The 23,865-nt window shown below is 39.5% G+C and overlaps 1 protein-coding gene and 1 long non-coding RNA gene across 5 annotated transcripts in view; one reads left to right on the forward strand and one right to left on the reverse strand.

Annotated features, from left to right (window-relative positions):
• The window catches only part of FRMD3 (FERM domain containing 3), a 129,227-nt gene that overhangs the window by 10,231 nt on the left and 95,131 nt on the right, over positions 1-23,865 (forward strand). The window lies entirely within an intron of this gene.
• On the reverse strand, positions 1,323-13,006 carry LOC119695465. The gene is made up of 2 exons (XR_005255220.1): positions 8,508-13,006; positions 1,323-8,466 (listed from the first exon to the last, which is right to left on the reverse strand). It is a non-coding gene; the product is annotated as an uncharacterized LOC119695465 (long non-coding RNA).

The raw sequence follows: 23,865 nt of genomic DNA on the forward strand, positions 1-23,865 counted from the left end.
TCAACAGAGTTTAATACAAAAGTACTCTGCACAACTTCAGTTAACGGTGCTCTGTTTTCATTTTTATGGACACAAGCTCCAAGCCCTATAGAGGAGTGATGAGATGTGGTTGTTTTTTTATTTGAAGAGTAGTTGCAAAAATGCAAATAAGAGTGGGGTGGAGTGCTAGGCATGTCACAGAAATGATACAGAACATTCTTCTAATCATATTTATTTATGCTTTTTAGAACAAAAGGCAGCAGATCTTTCACATTCACCTATTAATTTAAAATTGAGAAACAAAGATAAATACTGCACAGAGGATAACAGCTACCCTTGTGTTAGATGGGACAGTTAGCTGGGGTATGAGTTAAACTCTGAAGCTGTGCTGTGCCAGCCTGAACTTTAGTGACTTCAAGAATTTTTCTTGGAACATTCAGTGTGCCAGTCGGTGGAGTGCACCACACACATTGACCCTGCTTGCTCCTGCTCTGTGTGAGTTTTCTTTAGCTCCATGCTTGGAAAGAGAAGGAAACAGCGGAGGCTTTTACAGACGGTGCTGTGAGTGATTCAGTGTGCAGATTCAGCCATTCAGATAAAATCACTCCAGCGGCTTGAAGAGCCCCTGCCAGTTGCTAGGTGCATATCCAGGGAGGTTTTCTGTTTTGACTGGAGAATCCACTCACATTCCCAGGATTTCTGGAGTTTTTTCATATGGTCTCTCAATTGGTACTTAACAGCCACCTGAATAGAGAAGAGTTGAGCAGTTGTCACCCCCCAAACCTAACTATGCTGCTGGCTCCTGGGATTAAAGCAAGAAGAGTGGCACATCAAAATGGAAAATTACCAATCTACACCTTTTCAGGACAGTGTGTTCAGGACAGTTCTGGTTATTTTTTGTGTGTACATTATAGGGACCAAAGAGGTAGCAGTTTTCATCCTCTTACCTTCTTGAGAATCAGAGGCTTGTATCTTGCCCAGAAGAATTTATGGTGTAATTTCAGTGAAAACACAATGGGGGAATGCTTCATTCATATTGTGATGATGAGACCTCATGAAGTAATTCATGCAGCTGGCCTGAGTTTTAACTTAAGTGTGGAGAAATACTGCTGTGGAAGAGAAATTCCGGTAGCATGATGCTGGTATATGTGGACATGTGGAAAATCATGCTGCTGAAGGCCAGTGTCCACAGAGGAGACAGAGGCAGAAATCAACTTCATTTGAATAAATGGAGAGACCCCTCTGTCTCCTTTGTGCTCATGGGGAAGAGAACAAGACTTCAGTTGTGTAGAGATTTTGGCCGTTATGTGGTAAAATGCAAAGATAGCAGTATTGGTTACATCTTACCAGCTTTTGCACCTGTACTTTTGCTTCATTCTGTTATATAGAAATTCCTTCCAGTGAAAGAACACATAGATTTTAAATTTACAATCACAACCACTGAGGTAATTTTTACTAATCTAATATGTTCCTCTCCTTGTTTTATATTCACATTTGCTTTCAGGTGTCAAGGGATGAGTTCTGTTTCAGCTAGGTTTGTGTAAATAACTTGCTCTCTCCTGACTCTGTTAGAGGCTCATTCATCTTGTGAGTGTAGGAAGAACTACAGAAGGCTGGCTTGGAGTGGGGAGGAGGGGGAAGTAGGAATTACAGTTCTTCTCTGTGACCACAATGGTTTTGATTGCTACTCCTGCCTTTCAGCAACTCCCAGCTTATTGCCTTCTCTGTAGTGGGTAAAGATATCAAATCTGTGCCTAAACACAGACCCTCTTTCTGAGGCCAGTTTCTGACTTGACAATCACACTTCCTTTTCATTACCTGTTTCTTCAGTCCACCAGACTGTTTTCAGTCCTTTTCACAGGTTCTCTTTGTGGCACTTCCAGGCTATGATTTCTACTTTTTGTTTGGAAGTGGGGGGCATTGTACTGTCTTGGAAACAGAAACCTAGATTGGTTGATAAACAATTCCACAGTTTGCTAATTCCTGTAATTATTTCACAGAAACTATTTAAAGAATTGTTATAGGTTCTGTAAATAATTTTTTACTTGTGTCCCATTGGCTTTTTTCACCCCAAAGTACTTTTTTGGATAATTGTTTTGATGAAAATGATCTGGAGTTAGTCTTTGGACAGGGATGGCTAGAAGTTCCTTGCAATATTTTGAACAGAGATTGTTTTTCTGCTTTTTTTTTTTTGGGGGGGGGGTGTTCTTATTTTGGTTTTTTGGGTTTCTTTTGTTTGGTTTGGTTTTGTTGGGATTTTTTTGTTGTTTTATTTGTTTGGTTGGCTTGTTTGTTTGGGTAATCTTTTGGAATTTATTTGCTCTGTGAATTATCTTGACTCGCTTATATTTTGTTGCTCTTGTAACATACTCTCTGCATAGGGTAATGTGTATATCTGTGTGTTTGTGCACACCCTATAGTTTTCCTATAAAAGTCTGTACAGTTCTAAGGCTTTTATAATATCCCAGCTGTCTCTATGGGGATTGTTTGCAATTCTTTTATATTAAACAGGATTTGCAATAATTATGTTGTACCTGAAAAACTTCAATTTCCACACCTTCTTGCTCATTAACTAGGTTATTCTTAAAAGTTTAATTTATTTTAATTGATTTTAAAAAAATCGTATCTTTCATGGTCTTCTTGGCTGATCCCTCTCAATCCAAATCACATTTTTAAAATATCTTTTCCAAAGCTTCAATGGTATTTATGCATTTTTAAATTGAGATTAAAAAAACCTTACTGTTAAAAACTTACAGTATTTATAGTACAGATTTTTGCCCATTATTTTTATTTGCACTGTCATGTGAAATCCTGAATGATACCAGGGTGGTTCAGAAATAGTGGAAAAGTTTCTAGGTCCTGCAGGTGCTTTCACAAAGCATGAGGAAACAAATAATTTTTGACAACTAAACATCCCATATTCTTCCTGTAATAAGTCAGCACTTCTAATATATTATTTGGTATGAATATTCATATATTTTAGTCTTTCTTTTTTTGTGTGTGCACATGTGTTCACTCTAGAATTTATTTACCACACCATGTCCAGGAAATGGTACATAGTTTTCTTTCATGAGTCAGAAGTGGTTCAGTGGATACCTCTGTTCTGAAAAAATAGACACAAACTGAATGTCCTGAAAAGCTCCAACATCTGCTTTTTCACTGCTCTATTTTTACTCTGTGAATGCTCTTGTTTCTTTGTGGTCAGAACTACCATTGCAATCCAAAACCTGTAAGAAGGTTGTATTTTCCATTTAGATTTTCCATTAATAGTCTGCATTCTGATGATGGAAGTACTTGCATTTGATGTCTTTCCATTAGCCTGCTTTTAAAAGCTTTATCTTTTATTGTTTAGAAGACTAGAGGGAAGATGCAGATGTGGATTTAGTTGCCTTTGCCTTCTTTCTTCTTCTCCCCACCCTTTGCAGGAGGAGCTTTTGGTAATTTTGAGGGCACCGATTCCAAATATTATTTTGATGTCCTTCTTCTACTTAGCCAAGCTGTACTTTGGTCGTATTCCAAGAACAATTAAAATTCTACCAGGTGTTGACAGGTGTGGCCCAAGAAGTAATGTATTATTCTTGATTCACAAGCAGGTTATTGGTTTTGCTGGTGAAGCCCTCGCTCCTCTCTGGCCTCAGAGACAGTTCTGTGATTCCCCTGCTGCCTGTCTCAATATCACAAATATAATTTTTATTAACCTCTTTCCCTTGAAGCAAAACTCTATGTTTTCACACTTGGTCACAAAGGTAATCTGTTGAGAAAAGAACTTCTTTGTTCTCTTCACTGCATCAAAGTGAGTTTTAAACTGCTCTCCTAGTTTCTGGTTTTTTAAAGAACAAGCAGGTAGGCACAGTGACATGTAAATTCTTCCTGAAATTCCTGATTCACTGACTTTACAGTACTCAAAGACAAGAGCTGTGATTGTGATGAACATGCAGAGCTGGTTTGTGCCCTACATAATGTTTGGCACTTCTCTGAGAAATGCAGAAGAAATTGCATTTTCTAACCTCTCTCTGCCTTCTCCATCTCCAGAGGATTTCCTGCTTACACAGTAACCAAAACGTTTGCTGGAGGATTCTGAGTGTTTTATCCTGCAGACTGGATGGTACAGGAAGATTATGAATCCATGGGGAAGCCAGTTTAACAAATTCTGTTTTCCTATTGTGTCTGTACAAATTTGATATTGCTTTGTAATTAAAGTTGAATCTGCTTCTACAGGATATTGTTTTTCTCATTTTGAATGGTGAAGATTTGCCTATGCATTCCTGAAATAGATCAGCTAAATATATGTTTAAGAAAGAAGGGAAATAAAAGGGAAAGTACTATCCTCACAAAGGTTCAGTGGGATTCTTGTAGCAGCATTTCTTTGCAGAAATACCATGAGTTGAGTTGTCTTGCTGAGAGAAGGGTTTCTGCTTTATGAACAAGATAATTGTATATTTCTGTTCAAAGTAAACATCATTCTGACACAATTCATGAATGCTAGATATTTTATGCACTCACTGGAATAAACAAAACAATGCCTTCTTAAGCACTTTGTCTGTGGTTAATGTTGTGCCTGCTTTTGCACATCTTTCAGCTACATCGGAGATCAAAATGAACTCCAGCACTTGAGGGCATGTGGGGAGGATTTTAGACACTCTGGAGGAAAGCGTGTCTGTAAAGCCTTAATGATTGCTCCTTCATCTACGTAGATTTGCTTTAACTGGTGCCAGATCTGCTGTAATGTTGATGACATCTTTCACCTTATTAGTGGCCCAAATGTAAAAAAGAGTATATGCTAGTAGCCAAACTTTGTTCATTGTATAGGGAGACCAGAAACATTGAAGGCTACAAAAGGGATGTGGACTACAGCTACAGATTTGGCATGGAACATGCTTTCTGTTAAGCAAATGAAAAATATTTACTACTCTGACTTTTGTGCACTGGGAGCATCCCCTGGCTTAGCTGGTGTGAGGATTTGATTAAGCAAATTCTGGAAGAGTTCTCTGACAGTGAGGCAATTAGTAAAATGTTGCAAGATATAGTGGTAAAGTTGAATGTTGAGTGACTTCCTTTATCCTGAAAGGGTATGAGAGTGTGTGGAGTACAAAAAGCCTGTGGCTTTCCATCTGCCTTGGTCTTGGTCTGGAGATTTGATGAAGCATTTGGCATTTAGGACACAGCAGTAGTAGTTGGTGAAAAATTGGACATGAACAATAGGATGTTTAGCTGAACGGGGCAGTATTTGAGCTCAGTTTTATGGGCATACAATATGAGATTGCAGAATGCCTGAAGTGGGGCTGCATTTACCCAGGGTCATTGCCAGGGCTGTGCCTGGGAAGTGGGCTGACTGAGGTGGTCCAGTCCCTCAGGGAAATAAAGGATGCCTCCCATGAATTTTGTGGTTTTAGTGGGACTATTCATCCCCTAAAGTCTAGGTGTAGACTTTAAGGATTAAAGGAGGTTTTAAAGATAAAATCTGCTGTTGGGAGAGAGGTTTTAACGCCTGTTTAATTTGAAGCACTTACTCAGTTCTGCAAGAATGACTGTAAAATTCAAAAATATGAGATAGAATGCTCTCCCCTCTATACATGTGGATACATTCATGTGGGAATATGCTCTCTGAGATTTGTATTTCAAAAGAAACATTTAGTTCCTCAGGTGACTGTGTGGGATAGAGTGTTTTGCACTGCACTGGAACCTGTTTTCTGCAGAGCTCATGAATGAGAATGTGCTTTGCTATGAGTAGTGTGGAAAAATGAGTTACCATTCTTATTCAGGGTCTGCCTTCTGAGCCTCTCCCCTTTTGCAGAGAGAGGGGATGAAGCTTGCATTGATCACAGTGTATCTGTAATACCCCAGGATTGCAAGGTCATTGTGTCCCCCTGAAGTGCTCAGGAGAGAAGTAGACATGCGGGCTGTTTCTACATAATCACTGCTCCAGAGTTGGTGGGGTTTAATTGAAAAATTTTCTTTTGTGCTGTGCAGGGTAGATATTGTGTCCCTGAGGAATGTTAAGCATTAAGCTTTCCTGTATCTTTGCCATTCATGACCTTGTGTGCAGCAGTGTTACTTCCAGACCTCAGGCACACCAGATCATCTGAAGTACTCTATTTTTTGATATTGTTTACAGGACAACCGTTCGGGAATACAAATGGAGAGCACAGCACAGGTAGCATTCAGAATTTCCAGAAATCACACCATATGTCTCTCAGGAGCTTATAATTTGGTGAAAGCAGAATCATGTTCTTTCAGAGCCCATAGTTCCTCAGTGCCAGAATTCTCACAGATTATCAGTCTACTCTTTTCTTTTTTTTTTTTTTTTTTTTTTTTGCAGAAGAGGTTGAAAATAATTTTCCTCCATACTAATAATTTGTTTTCTCTAACATATTACAATTTTATTTTTGCAGGATTTGCCATTTTTAAACTAAAAATGTATGTTGTGAAAGTTTGAGCAACTTTCATTAAGAATATCTGTTATTTCATTTCTGTAATTTAAAAAAGCCACACCAGACAACTAACACTCAGATGCTTCAGTTGTGTCTGAAGCATCTCTCTTCATATCTAATGAATGCAAGCAGCTGAGGGCCAGCATGCAAATGACAGCTTGAAACAATGAAATATGTGGAGTGCATTTCCATGGGCAGTGACACCAGTGTTTACTGCATTATCGCATTTTCACAATAGTGCCATAGAGCCTAAGGCATGGATAAGAACCCCATTTTGCTATGCAAACACTAAGTAAGATGCACTTCTTCGTCATGTCTAAGAGCACAGACAGAGTGGAATAGTATATTATATATATATAAATCAAACAGCTTGCTGCCGTTTAGATGAGAAGTTGTACTTGAATCTGTATGTGCTCTTGGTTCATGACAAATGGGAGGGAAAACATAGTAGTCTGTATGTATGTATTATCATGTATTTTGCCAATACATGTTAATAAGTTTGATTGGACAGTGTTCACAAAGGCAGGCAATAATTCTTGAATCATCAAATGAAACTGAGTTATTTTCTGAGCCAGGGTTTTGAGCTCAAGTCTTTAAATTGAGACTGTTACCTAGATGGGCACCAGTAGATGAAGAAATGACAAAGGACACTGTGGTGTGGTGGTCTCTGCATATTGCCATCTTTGCCAAGAAAATAGGGGATTGGAACATGGTAATGAAATGTGTTTTGCATATAGTTTTTTTCTGCAAAAGGTCTGACATGGAAGGAAATGCTGCTCCTTGTTTTGGAAGATTAAAAATTGTACTGTGGGAGCTAAGAAGAACAGCTGATTGTTATCCTCTCTCACTCATGAGGAAGGAGACAAGGAGGCCTTAAGTGAGAGGGTCCTGATGTGCACCTGATAGGCTGAGCTACAACAGGGAACAGGTGTGTGAAGGTTATCTGTAGATAATCACGTTTGTGGCCCACCAGTGAACTTGCTCCAGGACCTCCATGTCTCTCTGGCACCTGGACACAGGACTCCAGATGTGCCTCACCAGGGCTGAGCAGAGTGGATCACCTCCCTTGACCTGCTGGCAATGCTCTTCTTAATGCACCCCGGGACAACATTGGCCTCCTTGGCCACCAGAACACACTGCTGGCTCATGAACAGTTTGTTGTCCACCAGGAACACCAGGTCCTTTTCCTCAGAGCTGCTTTCTGGCTGGTGTCTGGGGTTATGCTTCTCCAGTGCAGGACACTGCATTTGCTCCTGTCAAATTTCAGACAGTTCTTCTCTTCCCATCTCTCCATCCTTTTAAGGCTGCACTCTGCTCCCAGCTTTGTGCTGTCAGTGACCAGCTGAGGAGGCCTCTGTCTCTTTGTCCTAATCACTGGGCTCAGTATTGAGCCTTGGGGGCACCGCTTGCATCAGGCCTCCAACCAGAGCCTGCATCACTGTCACTGTGTCACCTTCTGGGATCTGCAATAGCTGGTTCTCGATCCAACACCACATCCACTCATCAAGATGGTATTCCTGACTTTGCCTTTTATGGTATCAGGTAAACAACATCCACCACTCTCCCCTCATCCATCCAGCCAACAGTCCCATTATAGAAGGTAATCAGTTTGGTTAAGCATGACTTTCTTTTAGTGAATCCATGCTCAGTACTCCTTATTACCTTCTTGTCTTTCACATGCCCAGAGATGGTATCCAGGATGAGCCATTCCATCACCTTTCCAGGCATGGAGGTGAAGCTGACCGTCCAGTGGTACCCTGGATCCCCCTTTTTGCCCATTTTGAAGACCAAAGTGACATTTGCTTTCTTCCAGTCCTCAGGCACCTCTCCTGATCACCACAATTTTTCAAAGATGATTGTGAATAGCCCAGCTACAGTGTCTGCCAGCTCCATCAAGCATTTGTGGGACTCCCATCATTTCCATCAGGGCCCATGGAATTGTGGGTATCAGGTTTACCTAAGCAATCTCTAAGCCAATCTTCCTCAACCAAGGGAAAGTCTTTCTTCCTCCAGACCTTGTTCCCTCAACCAAGGGAAAGTCTTTCTTCCTCCAGACCTTGTTCCCTCAACCAAGGGAAAGTCTTTCTTCCTCCAGACCTTGTTCCTGGGTCAGGGATTCTGGAGGGCTGGTCTTGTCACTGAAGACTGAAGCCAAGGCGGCATTCGGTACCTCTGCGTTCTCTGCAGCCTCTGTTGCAAAGGTTCTTGTTCCACACAGAGCTAGGCTCATATTTTCCTTTTTGTTCTTGATGTATTGGAAAAAGACCTTCTTGTTATCCTGGATGTTCTTGGCCAGATTAATTCCAAATGGGCCTTGGCCTCCTTGTTGCATTTTTACATACTCTGATGACATCACAGTAATTGGCCCAGGTGACCTGTCCCTGTTTTCACCTACTTTATGTCTCCTGCCTGTGTTTGAGTTTTGACAGGAATTCCTTGCTCATCATGCACTGGTCTTGAGCCTAGATGAAGTGATCACTGAATGCTCTAGGATCCTTCTTCCTGTAGAGCATGTTCACATGAAATTCTTCAAAGCAGGTCCCCGAAGAGACTGAAGTTAACTCTCCTGAAGCCCTGGGCTGTTTCCTTCTCAAGTAATACAGAATTCCATGATCTTGTGATCACTGTAAGGAAGGTTGCTACAGTCCTCACATCCGCAACAGGCCTTCCTTATTATATAGTTTAAGGTCCAACAGCCCAGCTTTTCTGGTTGGCCCTTCCATCCCTGGTAGCAGAAAATTGTCATCAATGCTTTCCACAATGGAAATGCTTTCCACTTGGACTGTTTGTGCTTTGCTGTGCTGTTCCTACAACAGACATTAGAGTGGCTGAAGTTCCCCATGAGAACCAGGAAATTCGACTACAAAAAGGAATATGCTGAAGAAGGAGACTATGGAAAAAATCTTTGTGTGATTTTTTGGAAAGATACCAGTGGAGCAGAATGGCATTTGGCAGGCTAGAGGATATGATATTGGGATAATGTATAATAATAATAATAATAATGAAATAATATCTTCATTTATTATACTTTAGTATGCTTTGGAGTTAGGAGGAATAATGATTATTTGTAGTAAGAATATGATTTTAGGAAACAAAGTGTGTTATTGAAGCATGAGCTGTTTCATACTTCAAAATTAACTGAACAAGAAAGAGGTTTTTAAAAGTGTTCCTTGACAGGCCAAGGATGCATGGGCTGTGTATTAGGTGTGCTTACAAGAAGGTAATAAATCTCTGAACGCTTAGCAGTGGAATGCCATTTGCAATGACTAAATGATATTTTAATACTTTGCTTTGGATTTGGTATGGAAAATTATGACTGATTGCTACTGCCCTGTTGTGTTCTGGCAGGGTCACAGTCTTCTGGATGATATAATCTAGATTTATACTTTCCATGTTTCAGGGTTGTCTCTAATATTATCTACAAGTTTGAAAGGTGAGTTTCAAATCTATAGATCACTTCAATTCCTAAAAAATTACTATACATTTATACAGCAAATCACACGTACTCTGACCTTGAGAGAGGTATGATTTTCAGTTCTTTAAAAGAATTATACTTTTTGACAATCAAAAATGGCTGGCATCTCTAATGTGAAAATTTTAGTGTGAAAAACTCAGAGGTTTAGCAAAGTGTTAGGGAACATTGTATAAGGTGCAAGTGCAGGTGAACTGCTTATTGACTTCCAGTGTAGTTTGCTGTTTTGGAGAAAAAAGTTGAGGTGTTAGGGAAAATTAAAATCCATTTATAAAAAAAAGCAAGTGTTTTTGTTGATTTGTATAAGGTATTTGACTAGCTTAAGTTGAATTAGACTAGATTAGTTTACTAAACTGGAATACTTAAAATTAAACTAGATAACAGGGTTTCAGCATGAGACAATCAGCTTATATGTTAGTGCTGAAAGACAGCAATATAAGGAGTGTCTACTAGAAAATTACAAACTTAAATAACTTAATATTTTTAAAACAACACTTCACAGTGATCTTTAAAGGATTGTTTAGCGTGATTTAAGATTGTGGGGTGAAGAATGCCAACTCACTGTATCAGTTTTCTATTCCTGAACAAATATGTGAAGGAAAACCATTTTTATGCTTACTTCATTATTCATTAACTACTCAGAGATATCATGTATAAGATTCAATGTGGTATGCCCGATTTATGAAAGTGGTTTTCTTGTTCTGCAGCAGATTTCTCCTCAGCTTCATTGGCTAATCAGAAGTGAATGTAGATGTACATAGCGCTCTCCTTACTGGTGATACCAGAGATGTAGGAGAGGCATATTCTAAATTTTAATGTATTTTAAATGTTTGGGTTTTTTTTTTCCCCATCAGTTATAAGTAAGCTGTATGACAGATTACATGTTCATTAACTACAAAAAATTAGTTGAGCCAATGTCTTTGAATATGAAGGCACATAAATTTAGGTACCTTAAAATACATTGATGCCAGCTAAATAAGCATGTAACTAATCGGATGGATCCATGCTTGTCCAACTCCTAGCAGACTGGATTTGGAGGGAAGTTAGAAGTTATTTGTAGTGCTTTACAGCTAATCTATGTTACTGTGGGAATAGGGTTATGATTTGCATCAGCTTTAGGCAAAACCATACCATGAATAATACATAAAGCTTGCATAATTTTTTAAATTTTAGATTAAGGCGTGTACAACTTCTGTTTGTTTAACCAGTTAGCAACATCCCCTTGAAGCAGATCTTCTATGCAAAATATCATAGGAAAGGATGCAGGAAATAGATCAGTCTTCAGGTGCAAATCACTTCAAAAGCTCAGGGTGAGAATCAGAAATTTATATCTAGCAGTTCTAGTATAGAGAAATGGTAAGCTCTCTTTGAAAAACGACTCCAATGTGCATTAAGGTGAGTGAAACTAACTGAGTGGTTCCAATGCAGTCAGTGAAAACAACACGGTGGAGGATATGTTGAGGGTACATGGACTGCACATGAGTCACCTTTATTTCCTGAATTATGCTTGGACTCTGGTTTCTGCACATGAAGAGTACATAAGAGCAGTTGCTCTGAAATACATGTGCATTCTTACTGTTTTGTTAGCTTACCCTGAAGAGGGTCATTTTCTCAGAGGCATGGCTGCATTTTGGTGGAGGTCTTCATTTTTTAAAACATACTGTAAGTGGTTTCTCAGCTCACTGTGTTGAAGTTAACAGAGGTTTGGAATATTGTATCCAGCTCTGCTGGTACAGAGGTACTGACAGTCTTGGACTTCCAGCAAGAACAATGGCTAATTTAAATGTTACACCTGGCATATTCAGTAATATTTCTTCAAGAAACTGAGGATTCACTACCTAAATCACATGAGCATCACATGATCTTTCAAAGTTAATTTTATGCAAGAAGCCTGAACTGCTGTCAGGCCAAATAAATAATTTGTGTAAGGCTACATAGTTCTCACAAAGGCAGTCTTATTCAAGCACTCAGAATGCTGAGGTGTTTCATTTTTTGTACTATAATAAAGCTGATTTTATGCCAGATGCAAACAGATAATAAGCTGGAGTTTCCTGTGATGAAATTAGTCCAGTCTATGATTCTGAGTTGCAATCAAGGAAAAAGGGAAAGTTACAAACCATCCTATTGTCACAACGGAGTGTTATCAATAGTTGTTATAGATGTTTTGCTTCATTTTTCCAGCACAACATCAAGGATTAAATAATTAAATACCTAGTGGAATGTGAAATTTGTATTGTTTAATAGCAACAAATTTTAAAAATACAACCCCTTCCAACATGACAAACCTTAGAAAAGATGTCTACTTTTTAATAATATTTTTATATACAATATTTGCAGCAATAGCTTTTCCTTGAACAGTTATAAAGATTGTTCACCTCAACGTCTTGTACAAATTTCAGAAACTAATAAGAACTGAAGAAATTATAAGAAAAATATATAAGCACAGGAACATACATGAAACTAGTATTGTAGAAAATCCACATTTCCAATTCACTTCCAAGCCATAGTTCAATTTTAATTAGTAGACATTTATTTTGTTTATTTTTCAGTTGAATTCTAGTGCCCATCCCATTAAAACAGAATACAAATGGAAATGATGTTTAGCTTTAGGAAGTCTTCCAAATGGAAATGGAAGTATTGAACCCAGGCTTGGTGATATTTAATTACTTAAATAATTAGGTATGTATATTTAATATAATGACATGGTTAAATTGGATAACATTTTTGAAGATTAGCAACTACAGACAACTAATCTAAAGGAAAAAAGTGCAAATATTAAAATGCATTTTTTTATTTTGTGTGTCACTAGTTTCCTGGTTGTTACTTTAAATCAAGTGCACTTGCCCAATAGTTTTCAATGTGTCTAATGGCTGAAGTGCCAGTTTGGCTTCAGGTTTTACCAACAGAAATTAGCAAGCAAAAATCCTGACTAGCTTGGAACTGAAAATCATTCCTTGCTACTTTAAATTATGCCTGATGAGGGATTTTTGTAAACATTTTCGACTTTGCAGTTCATCTTGCAGGCTAAATTCTGCCTTCAAGTGCAAATGTCTGTGATTGCAGGCAGTGTTTGCACGGTGCAGGGTAGGTCAGGGCTGAGAATGCTGGCATGTGAGTTGGCTGTGCTGCTGTACTGCTTTATGTTCCTGGGCCATTGGCTTTATGCCTTTATGTTCCTGCCATTGGCCTGTAAAGCAGAATGAATTTTCAATTTAAAGAGAATTTGTAAGGCTGTGTTGGCTGTGTTTTCTTTAATTCATTGTTGTGCTTAGGAGGAGACATGCATAAAGGTCCCGGGTATTCACATTTACTGAAATAGATCTTTCAATGTAGGTAATATTTAAGTAAAGGTCACAGAAGTGTGCCAGTCCTATTTTTGTATTATTTTCTCCTTATCATAACAAAATGATGTTTGAAAGCACTTTGAAGGAGAGAGATAGTGTTAGATTGGAAATTTATTTTAATAATAAATATTTTTCTGAGACTAGGACATCAGTGTTTTTGAGGATACAAGTCGTACTCTGCTTTTGAACTAAAAGTAATCAAGCCCATTAACAATATGATTTTTGCAAGTAATTTAAGAGCAAATTTTTAGCTTCTTCTATTTTCATAAGCCTAATTTAGCCTGTATAAAAGAGTTGTATAGTGAATTTAAGCATGAGTCTCTAAACACAACTGTTTCAGTTAAAGAGAGAGACATTTTGGGGTACACAGTTTCTCATGAAACGTAATTTATTGAAAGGATTATTATGAACACATTTCTGATTCCTGCACAGTGCTTCATTGAATTCTATATAGTAATACTAAAGGTTGAATTACTGATCACAAAGATGTCCTTGTATCAGCAAAGGTTTTTTTGGTAAACGGGAATCAGTGCATTTTATTACTTGGTTGTAAAAACTTTTACTTATTTATTTGTGGTTTTCAATGCATTTATTTGTTTGTTTTAAAGAAGCTATATGAGTTTGAGGGGAGAAAAGCAGCAAGTGTATATGTGGAGAACTTGTGGAGAACTTTTAATTTTTAATGGAACTCAAAGTAATTTAGCAAAGTTATCCTTCCTCAAGCAAGCAATGATACTGACTGCTATTATTACCCAGATCCACTGCTAGTATTACCACATATAGTGCATGTGTATGAATTTCTGCACTGAGGTATACCTCAGCCATATGCAGAAAGGACGTGTTCTAATGTATTTATCTGTTTTCTATTTTTAGGATGCTTTTTTTTTTAGGGCAGGGTTTTAGGTTTTGGGGGTTTTTTTTGTTTGTTTTTTTTTGTTGTTTGTTTGGTTTTTTGTTGTTGTTGTTGTTGTTTAGGGGCAGTGGATTAAAATTATTCTGAAAATCCTTGAAGGCTGGAAGCTGCTATCATTATCTGAAATTTTCAGCTCAATTATTTGGCTCCTGAACCACTTCATAATTTAAAACAGAAACGTTTCTGGCCCATTAACTTTTGATGTGTAACTAAAGTCTCTGTCATGTAACGTCTCTGGTCTTGAATGTATTCTATCTATCTGTGATGTCATTGACAAGAAAGTGTTTTCATTTCCTCATACACACCTGCACACCCACTCTTTATAAGGCTGTCTTGTCTCTTGGGATGGAGGCAGGACCCAGGTTTTGTTCCTGCTGAAGTTTTTAGCAATGTAGTGTTAAGAACAGGAACCATAGCATTGCTACATGTACTTCACACATCCCTTTGTGCCTCAAGATCTGATGGAGTGTGACAGTGGTGATCTGTGGCTGTGCCACCAGGGCTATTGATCACACCCTGGTGGCCTCTGCTGCCTTGGCTGGTAGCAGGTATGGCTGCTTCGTTGCCTTGAGACAGAGGACAGCACTTCATTGATAGCTCGGAGAAGGATGGAGCTCATTGGGAATGATGGTGAGGGGCTGCACAGGATAGGGATAATTTGCCATGCCACCTGTATTAGGCAGTGGAATTGTACATGGTGCAAAATCTGTGTGTAGCTGGGGGGCTCCTGAATCTTTCTGGCTATAGGTCCATGAGGTGAGCAGCTGGGACCATAAGGACTTGCTTTGTTGCTGATGCAACAAGGACAAGATTATATTTGTGTAGAAATATTAGAGCTTTCTCTGACTTATCATCTTTATGTGTTTCCTTATCAGCTTCACTTGGTCAGAAGGTTCTTCCTTTAGAACTATAGAATGCTTGGAAAACAAATTTAATCCTTTTTATGCCATTTTCAACATCTGAAGCTGGCAGCAGTCCAGTTACAACATACAAACTTGGTGTATTTCCATTCTAGTCACTATAGGATGCCTCAAGGTATAGTTGTAGCTTGAGTATCAAGATGTGCTTACACTTTTATTGTAGAGCAGTGGGTGAGTTCTGCCAAAAAAAAATCATGGGACCTTTCTTTTTTAGTGTGAGATTTATATTATTCTTCTTATTGCACTTAAACCATATATCTTCAAAGTTTTTTCACAGTAGTATCTATACTATGGCTGGGGATATACTTAGAGTACAAAGTCTCTAGTCTTCAGGAATGGGACAGACTCATTGGTTTAAGCCATACTGAATTCTCAAAACTTGCTTAACATGGTACTGGAGAAATTCAGCAACTCTGAAGTGGGCCTTTACCTCTTTGCTTTATGGATAATTCTTGACCAGGTTGTAAGCAATCTTGTTATATCAATCTAAGTTATCTAATTTATTCCTAACTTGTAGTAATCCAGAGGCGTTTGTTTCAATTTTTTTTTTATGTACTCAGTTGTTGGCTCTTTTTTTTTAATTGTATGCTGAATACATCTTCACAAAAGGCAAAGTGTCTTAACAGCAGGCAAAGTAGAAGGCTGATTTGGCTGAACTAAGATCTTCTTTTGGTGAGAAGGCAAAAAAGGAGGGTGTAAGCCCAATGGAAGCAAAGTCAGATGACATGGAAAGTGTACAGAAATGCTGCTCACTACTGTAGGGAGAAAATTTGTGCGGCCAAAACTCAACTGGAGTTGAAGCTGGCCAAAACTGTGGGGAACAAAAAAAAAGGAGTTTTTAAAAAATGCATTAATAGCCAAAGGCAGTGCAGAAGTGAGATCGGCCTGTTGCAGAATGAAGATGATCACCTCATGAACAGGGACACAGACAAGCCAGAGTTGTCAAATGCTTTCTTTACCTCTGTCTTCAGCATTGATGATGGGGTTTGGGGATCCCAGTGTCCTGAGATGGAGGATTGTGGGAGTGACAGTCATAAAACCTCAGCTGACTCTGAAGTTGAGTGGGATCTGCTGCTCCAGCTGGATCCCTGCAAATCTATAGTGTGTGATGAGATTCATCTGAAAATACTAAAATTGTCAATACTGTCTGCTGTCATTGTGAGGTCTCTCTCAATGATTTTTGAGTGATCTTGGGAATCTGAAGAGTTCCTAGTTGACTGAAATGTGTCAAATGTCCTGCTTTTCAAGAAAGATCAAAAGGAGGACCCTGGAAGCTAGAGGCCTATCAGTTTCACTTCAGTGACTGGTAAAGTTATGGAGAAGATTATTCTGAGAATTACTGAAAAACACTGAAGGATAAGGCAGCCACCAGTCATAGCCAGCACAATTTTCAGAGCAATCTTCTGTAGAACTTAGTTTCCTTTCATGACTAGGTAACCTAACCATCTGACCATGGAAAGCCAGTAAAGGTTTTGATACTGTCTCTCACAGGATCCTTCTGGACGTGATGTGCAGCCCACAGCAGGATAAACACATCATGGGGTGGGTCAGCAGCTGGGTCACAGGTTGGGCACAAAGGGTGACAGTGAATGGGGTGACATCAGACTGGGGACCTGTCACTAGTGGGGTTCCACAGGGCCCCATTCTCAGCCTTCTGCTCCTCAACATCTTCATAAATGACCTGGACACAGAACTGGAAGGGATACTGAGCAAGTTTGCAGATGATACACAACTGGGAGGAGATGTTGACTCCCTTGAGGGCAGGGACAGGCCCTACAGAGAGACGTCCACAAATCAGGGGTCTGGGCAATCGCCAACCATATGAAGTTGCACAGGTGACATAATATCTGCTTCAGTGGAGGAAATGAATGAGTTGTATGGCCGAGCTTCAGAGCCTGGACTGGTTCTGAATTTGCAATTACAAGTATGTCTTTTCAGCAGCTGCTGTGTCATTCAGCATGGTACTGCGATGTATCAACTTGAAGCCAGTATTGTACCATCTGTCACTAGCTGAGCTCTCTTGCTCTTCCTTCCCATCTCTCCTTCACCCTGCATAAAAAACTCATTTTGAAGATGAGATGTACTTTCCTAACACATTGAAGACAAATTTATTTTGATGCAAGTTCTCATAAGTGGTGATTTGTAGAGAGATTATAAAAGTTTCTTTCTAGAGGGCTGGATGCAGCACCACTGGAATGGCTTGCACGGACGAACTTCCCAAAGCTCCTTTCACAGGCTTTGGATGAAAATCTCCTATCCTGATGATGATCTGTAATTATTTTATGAATCACACTGACTTGGTCATTGAGATATTTATTCTGTGAATATCACAGTTTACAAAGAACTACGTAATTAATTTAAGTCTACTGAAAGCAGACCTAGGTTAATTCACTGTCCACAAGGACAGACATCAGGGAGTAGTTGCTCTGTGATGATTCCAGCTCTGCAATGCCAGAAGACACTGCATGCTTTCTAAGCAATCGGGAACTGAAGCAGTATGTTGCAGCTACTTCCCAAAGCCCTGAGAGAGAGAGGGAAGAATTTCCTGCCAGAATTTAAAAGCCATTGCATATCTGAGCTATTGGTGGAGCCTTGACAAAGTACAAGCTGGCTGTGGACCAGAATCTGCCATTTAATATAATTTTATGCCTGGTTTATCATGTTGGAAACCCATAAGCAGTAGTAACCAATGAGCAAATAAAAATGTTCAGAATCAGGCAATGCTTTCAAAACACTGAAGAATTAATTTGGAAAAAATGTGAAAATAAATGTAAGATTTTGTGCATGTAGTAGGTTTACTTCCATGTTTGCACTGCTGGGCAGATACTACTGTCATTTTAAAACATATTACAGCACTACAATCAAAATATAAAACTTCAGCCTACCCTTACTGGCAGTCACATTCACTTTTGTTTTCTTACTCCTAGCTATTTTTCTGCTTCCCTTGTAAAGTCTCCTTTTACTAATTTGTAATGATTCTTACTTATAAATCTTACTTGGAGAAAATGGAAAGAAGGAAAGAGGATGGTGAGTGAACCAGAGCAAATAAAGTAAGAAATGAAGGAGAATGTAGAAAGTGATGCTATGGTCAGAAACTGGATTTGAAAAGAAAAACACCTACTTCTAAAGCTTTGAAGAAGCATAATAGAGGTTACAACTTTTTATTGTTTTCCGGTTTAACTTCTGCCAATTAATTCAGGATCTTTTCAAAGGGTCATAATTATTTTTTAATAGCTGGACTGATGAGTTGAAATTTTCTGTTCCCTTGTTGGATAATAAGTGCTTTGTACAATTAAGAATTTTATCATACTTAAACTATGAGACAACTGCATTAGTGGCATTTTCTGCATTTAATTATAGAATCATTTAAGTTGAAAAGGCCTCTAAGATCATCAAGTCCAGCCGTAAAACTAATACTGCCAAGTTCACCACTAAATCATATCCCTAAGCAGCACATCTACATGTCTTATTTTAAAATACCTGAAAGGCTGGTATTCTCAACCACATACCTGGGCAGCCTGTTTCATGGTGAATTATTTTTTCTAATATCCAATATGAAATAGCCTTTTAATGTTGATTAGTAGTACATGAGTAAAAGTTGCCAGCTGTGAAAATACTGGCTAAAATTCAACTCATATCTTTAGGCCATTTTTCAGAAGTCTGTTTTCCCAGAGTCAACTAAACTCCTCCCTCTTGTGTGAATGGCACCTCCTTTTGTTGCAGAGAGGTGATAGAAAGAGCCATTTCTAGCGAGAGCAAATCTGCTGGCATGCAGGTCAAGTCTCTGTATTAGTCACCTTCTCTTTTCAATAGAAACATAAAATAACATACAGCATATGGGAAACCACAGACATGACCAGCTGAACTGTGGCCAAGTTGCATTGCTAGCAAAAGACAGCATCTGCTGTGTAATTCTTGTCAAAAAACAATACTAATCTCATTGGATCAGTATTTCACATGAGCTAATTTTCTCCTTTTGCCTAGCTCAATAGGCATGGTTAATGCTGTTTGCTAGGCAAGATATGTACTACTAAGATTAAGTGAAAGACCTTGGTGTGGTGACCAAATCTGTGGAGAAGATGGTACATGGCAACTATGGAGCTGTAACACAGTGGTGCATAAAACCAGTATTCAGGGCATTTCAATATTGTAGTGAAACTACTGTACTGAAATTCAGTACTGTACAATTAAGTACTGTAGGCAGCTCCAAAGTAATTTGAATTAAGTGATTTATTTCAAAATGTGATAAGAAGAAAATAATTTGAATGTGGCATGTCAGTGTTGTGGTTTTGGCTTAGGTAGAGTTAATTACTTCTCAGTAGCTGGTACAGTGCTGTTTGGGACTCAGTAAGAGAATAATATTGATAATTAATGCTGCTACACTGGGAGGAGCTGTTTGCACCCTCAAAGACATAAAGTCCCTGCAATGAGACCTCAGCAAACCAGAGATGGGCAGCCACCAATTGCATGAAGTATAACAAAGATGTATGTGCCTGATCCTGCACTTGGAATGGGGCAACCTCGGATGTATGGACAGACTGGGAAATGAGATACTGGAAAGCAGTGCCATGGAAAGGGACCTGGGGGTCCTGGCAAGTTGAACATGGGTCAGCAGTGCCCTGGCAGCCAGGAGGGCCAACCCTGTTCTGGGGTGCATCAGGCACAGCATGCCAGCTGGGCAAGGGAGGGGATTGTCCTGCTCTGCTCTGAGCTGGGGCGGCCTCACCTTGAGTGCTGGGGGCTGGTTTAGGCAACACAATATGAGAAAGACATTAAACTGTTAGAGAGCATCCAAGGGAGAACTATGAAGATGGTGAATGACCTTGAAGGGAAGCTGTATGAGGAGTGGCTGAGATCACTTAGTCTGTTCAACCTGGAGAAGAGGAGACTGAGGGGAGAGCCCATTGCAGCCTACAACTTCCTCATGAGGGGAAGAAGAGGGGCAGACATTGTGCTCCTGTGCCTAACTACCCTCTGCGTAAAGAATTTCTTTCTAACATCTGAGATAAAATGGCACTATCAGTTTAAAAACATTGCCGATTGTCCTGCCACTACATGTCCTCTCCTTCTTTTTGTATATATACCCCTTAAGGTACTGGCAGGCCTCAATGAGGTCTTCCTGAAGCTTTCTCTTCTCCAGGATAAACATCCCCAGTTCTCTCAGTTTATCTTTGCAGGAGAGTTGCTCCAGCCCTCTGATCATCTTTGTTGCCCTTTGGACTCACTCCACTGGTCTGTGTCCTTCTTGTGCTGGGACCACAGAATTGGATGCAGGGTTCCAGGTGGGCTCTCACCAGAGCAGAGCAGAGGGGACGAATCCCCTCCCTGGCTCTGCTGCCCACGCTGCTTTGGATGCAGCCCAGGGCATGTTTGGCTTTCTGGGCTGGGAGTGCCCAAGGCTGGGTCATGTCCAGCCTCTCACCCACCAGCACCCCCCCAAGTCCTTCTGGGCAGGGCTGCTCTCCATGCAGGGATGCAGGGCTGCATCCCCCAGCCTGAGCTGGTACTGGAGGTTGCTCTGACCCAGCTGCAGAACCTTGTACTTGGTCTTGTTAAACCTGATGGGATTTCCATGAGCCCAATTCTTAAGCTTGTTCAGGTCCTTCTGGGTGGCATCCTGTCATGCAGTATGTCAGCTGCATCAGTCAGCTTGGTGTCATCTGCAGACTTGCTGAGGCTGCACTCAATCTCACTGTCTGTGTCATTGACAAAGACATTAAAGAGCAGTGGTCAGAGCCCTGATGGACACCACTCGTCACTGACTTACAGCTGGGTGTAGAGGCATTGACCACAACTCTCCGCCAGTGTCCATCTGGTCAATTATTTATTCACCGAATAGTTCATTCATCAAATGTCTCTCCAGTATGGAGATAAGGATGTAATGTGGGACCATACTGAAGGCCTTACAGAACTCTAGGCAGATGACATTTGTCAGTCTTCCTGTGTTGATTGTTGCTGCCATGTAATAGAATGCTGCCTTACTGGTCAGTCACAATTTGCCCTTACTAAACCCATATGGCAGCTTTGGATCACCTCCTTGCCTTTTATGTGCCTTAGCAAATCTCCAAGGATGATCTGCTCCATGGTCTTCCCAGGAGCAGAGATGAGACTCCTGGGCTGTAGTTCCCTATTTCTTAATTTTAAAAATGGGGCTGGTGTTTCCCTTCCCCTCCATGAAAATAAAACATAGTTTTTTGGGACAAGAGAACCGTGAAGTACCAGCTCTATATTTTGATGATTTCTTAATTGATATACCTCATTGTAATTCACAAGTTTAACATTCCCGAACCTACTGCTGTGCACCAGCAGCAGCTCACTGCAAGCAATGGTTCAGCTTCTGAGCCAACTGGTGTAATATCTTTGAAGACGTATACTGCATCAAAACCACTAATCTACATCAACCAATAACAGGATTAAAAATACATCAAAACAGAAACTCAAAATATAATGAGGCTAAAGATATAATGAGGCTCCTCCCCCATGCTCCCAGTTGTAGTCTCAGGAGCTATCATAAATGACTTTTATGCAAAAAAGCTCTTTGTACATATGGATGCAGGAAATATTTCTCCCTCACAAACATGTCATGAAGCCCACATGTATACAAACCCTAAGGCATAAACAAATCATCTGAGAAGCATGGTCACATCAGAGTTCCCCTGACTCGCACATTTAAGAACTGACAGAGGCAAGAGGATGAATTATTGTAGAACATTCCTCCCACAAACACTAAAAATAGTTTTCAAAATACCGGACGAAGTCTAGCAAAGAAAAGGAGAAAATCTATTTTAAGATAGAAGAACTTTGTTTCTGTCAATGGTGATTTTAGGAACAACATTAACATGAAACAGAACACCTCTTAAATTTTGAGTTACTGTAGTTGGTTAATACAGGATACATCCAACACATGTAGTAATTTGAATTACAGAAAAATAATATTTACCATATTAAAAGAGTTTTGTATGTAGCTCCTTCAGCAACTTTTATTAAATATCACAATAAGATTATAGAAAAACAGAATTTTCAGTACACCAAACATTCCTCTTGTATTACACTTCCAAGGGCTAACAATATGTGGTGATACTGCTACAATAATTCTCACAATCAGCCTTGATTACATTGTTTTTCCTCTTACCCTCCCCCTTTTCCTTTCTAATGGAAGCAATTAGAAGTTAGCTTTCCTAGGAACAGCCGTTAGGGGATACACAACAGAACCAAAAAACAAACATCACCAATTGCACTCATAATAACCATCGTATTGGTATTAACGGACATCACAGTAACCTCAAATCTTAAAATAGTAGGTACTTCAAAGGTCAACAGTCCAACAATGTTCCAACAGGACAAGGGTAACAAATGCAGATGCATTTCCATATTATATTGTGAACTTCTGAATTTTAGAGATCTGATCATAATATCTAATGCTTATTATTTGAAATTTAATATACTGGATAGATTAGCAGTCGAACTTTAGAGTAATTTTAAATATTTATAATTAGGAACATGCCGATATCATAAAATATTATAATTTGGTCTGGATTGTCCTTGCTTTTCCCTTCTCTTTTTGCCTTATCCTAGCACCAAGCACTACAGAAAAATCTTGTTGCAAGTTTTTAAAAGGCTAATTCTTTTTAGATGTTAATTCTTACTACAGAACATTTTTATAATGGGCTAAGTGTAGTCAGAAGTCTTGCTCCTAGTTAGCCCCCTCGGCAGAAGATTTTCATGGGATCCCTCAAACTGTGATGTCCTACTGCAGCTGTTCATGGAGATGCTCACTGCATCTGTTTACTGTTCACTGTTCACTGTTCACTTCATATTCATGGAGAATTTACTACTTGTGCATGATCTGCTTGCCAGCTTGTCATCTGGCTATGCAAGCAATACAATTGCCCCCAGAAATGGGTATTGTGCCTGCTTGCAGTAGCAGCTCCTCAGCAGGAATGCTTTCACTGTGCCACCAGGGCTGTCAGCCCACACACTGAATACTACCGAACAGGATTCCTAGGTGAGCTTCAAATGCTGTGGCCTGACATCCTCTTTCCTTAGGACAGCTTCTCCTCATTGGGCTGAACCAACAGGCAGACCAGTAGCTCAATCCAGATGCTGTGGTGTAGATTTTGGTTTAGTAGAGAATAAGCCTTCTCACAAGGTTCTGTTGTTAGCATTGCTTTATTAAATAACTTTCTTTGATGTCTGAAAGATATTTTCAGATTTAAAACTGTGTCTACTCCTCCTCCCTACACATATGCCCACATGCACGCACACACATACACACAAACACACACACACACACACTCGCTCTCGCTCTCTCTGAACCTCCCCTTCATCTTTGGCATGTATTAAATGCAACAAAGCAATCAAAGAAAATGGAAAGCAGTTTGAAATGTGAGACTAACAGTGTCATGTAAATTTTCCTGTAATACTTGGAGTTATAAAGAAGAAAAAGGTTAAGACTGTAAGGCTTCATGCCTAGGATTGTTCCAGAGGTGCTAGACTGTTTGCTGTCAGCATTTTTATCTCCGGCATACCTGGACTTTGAGATTTTAAGTCCAAAAACCAGTTTGGAACACCCACAATGCCTAAAGATTTTTATGTAATTCTGGAATTTTAGGTTGACAATTATTCTTAGCAATATCCACTAGGAAACAGACTTTGCAACATAAGATTTCTTATTTTCAGTTCTACTTTCTTTTCCTCCTACCCTCACATTATTTCCTATGTCTGTTCTTGTGGAATTAATGGAACTAAAGGAAATATGCATTCCAACTGGAAATTTATAAAACAGCAAATGACATGCTGTGTTAAT

This window comes from Motacilla alba, chromosome Z (assembly GCF_015832195.1).
Source record: "Motacilla alba alba isolate MOTALB_02 chromosome Z, Motacilla_alba_V1.0_pri, whole genome shotgun sequence".
NCBI classification, from domain to species: Eukaryota; Metazoa; Chordata; class Aves; order Passeriformes; family Motacillidae; genus Motacilla; species Motacilla alba.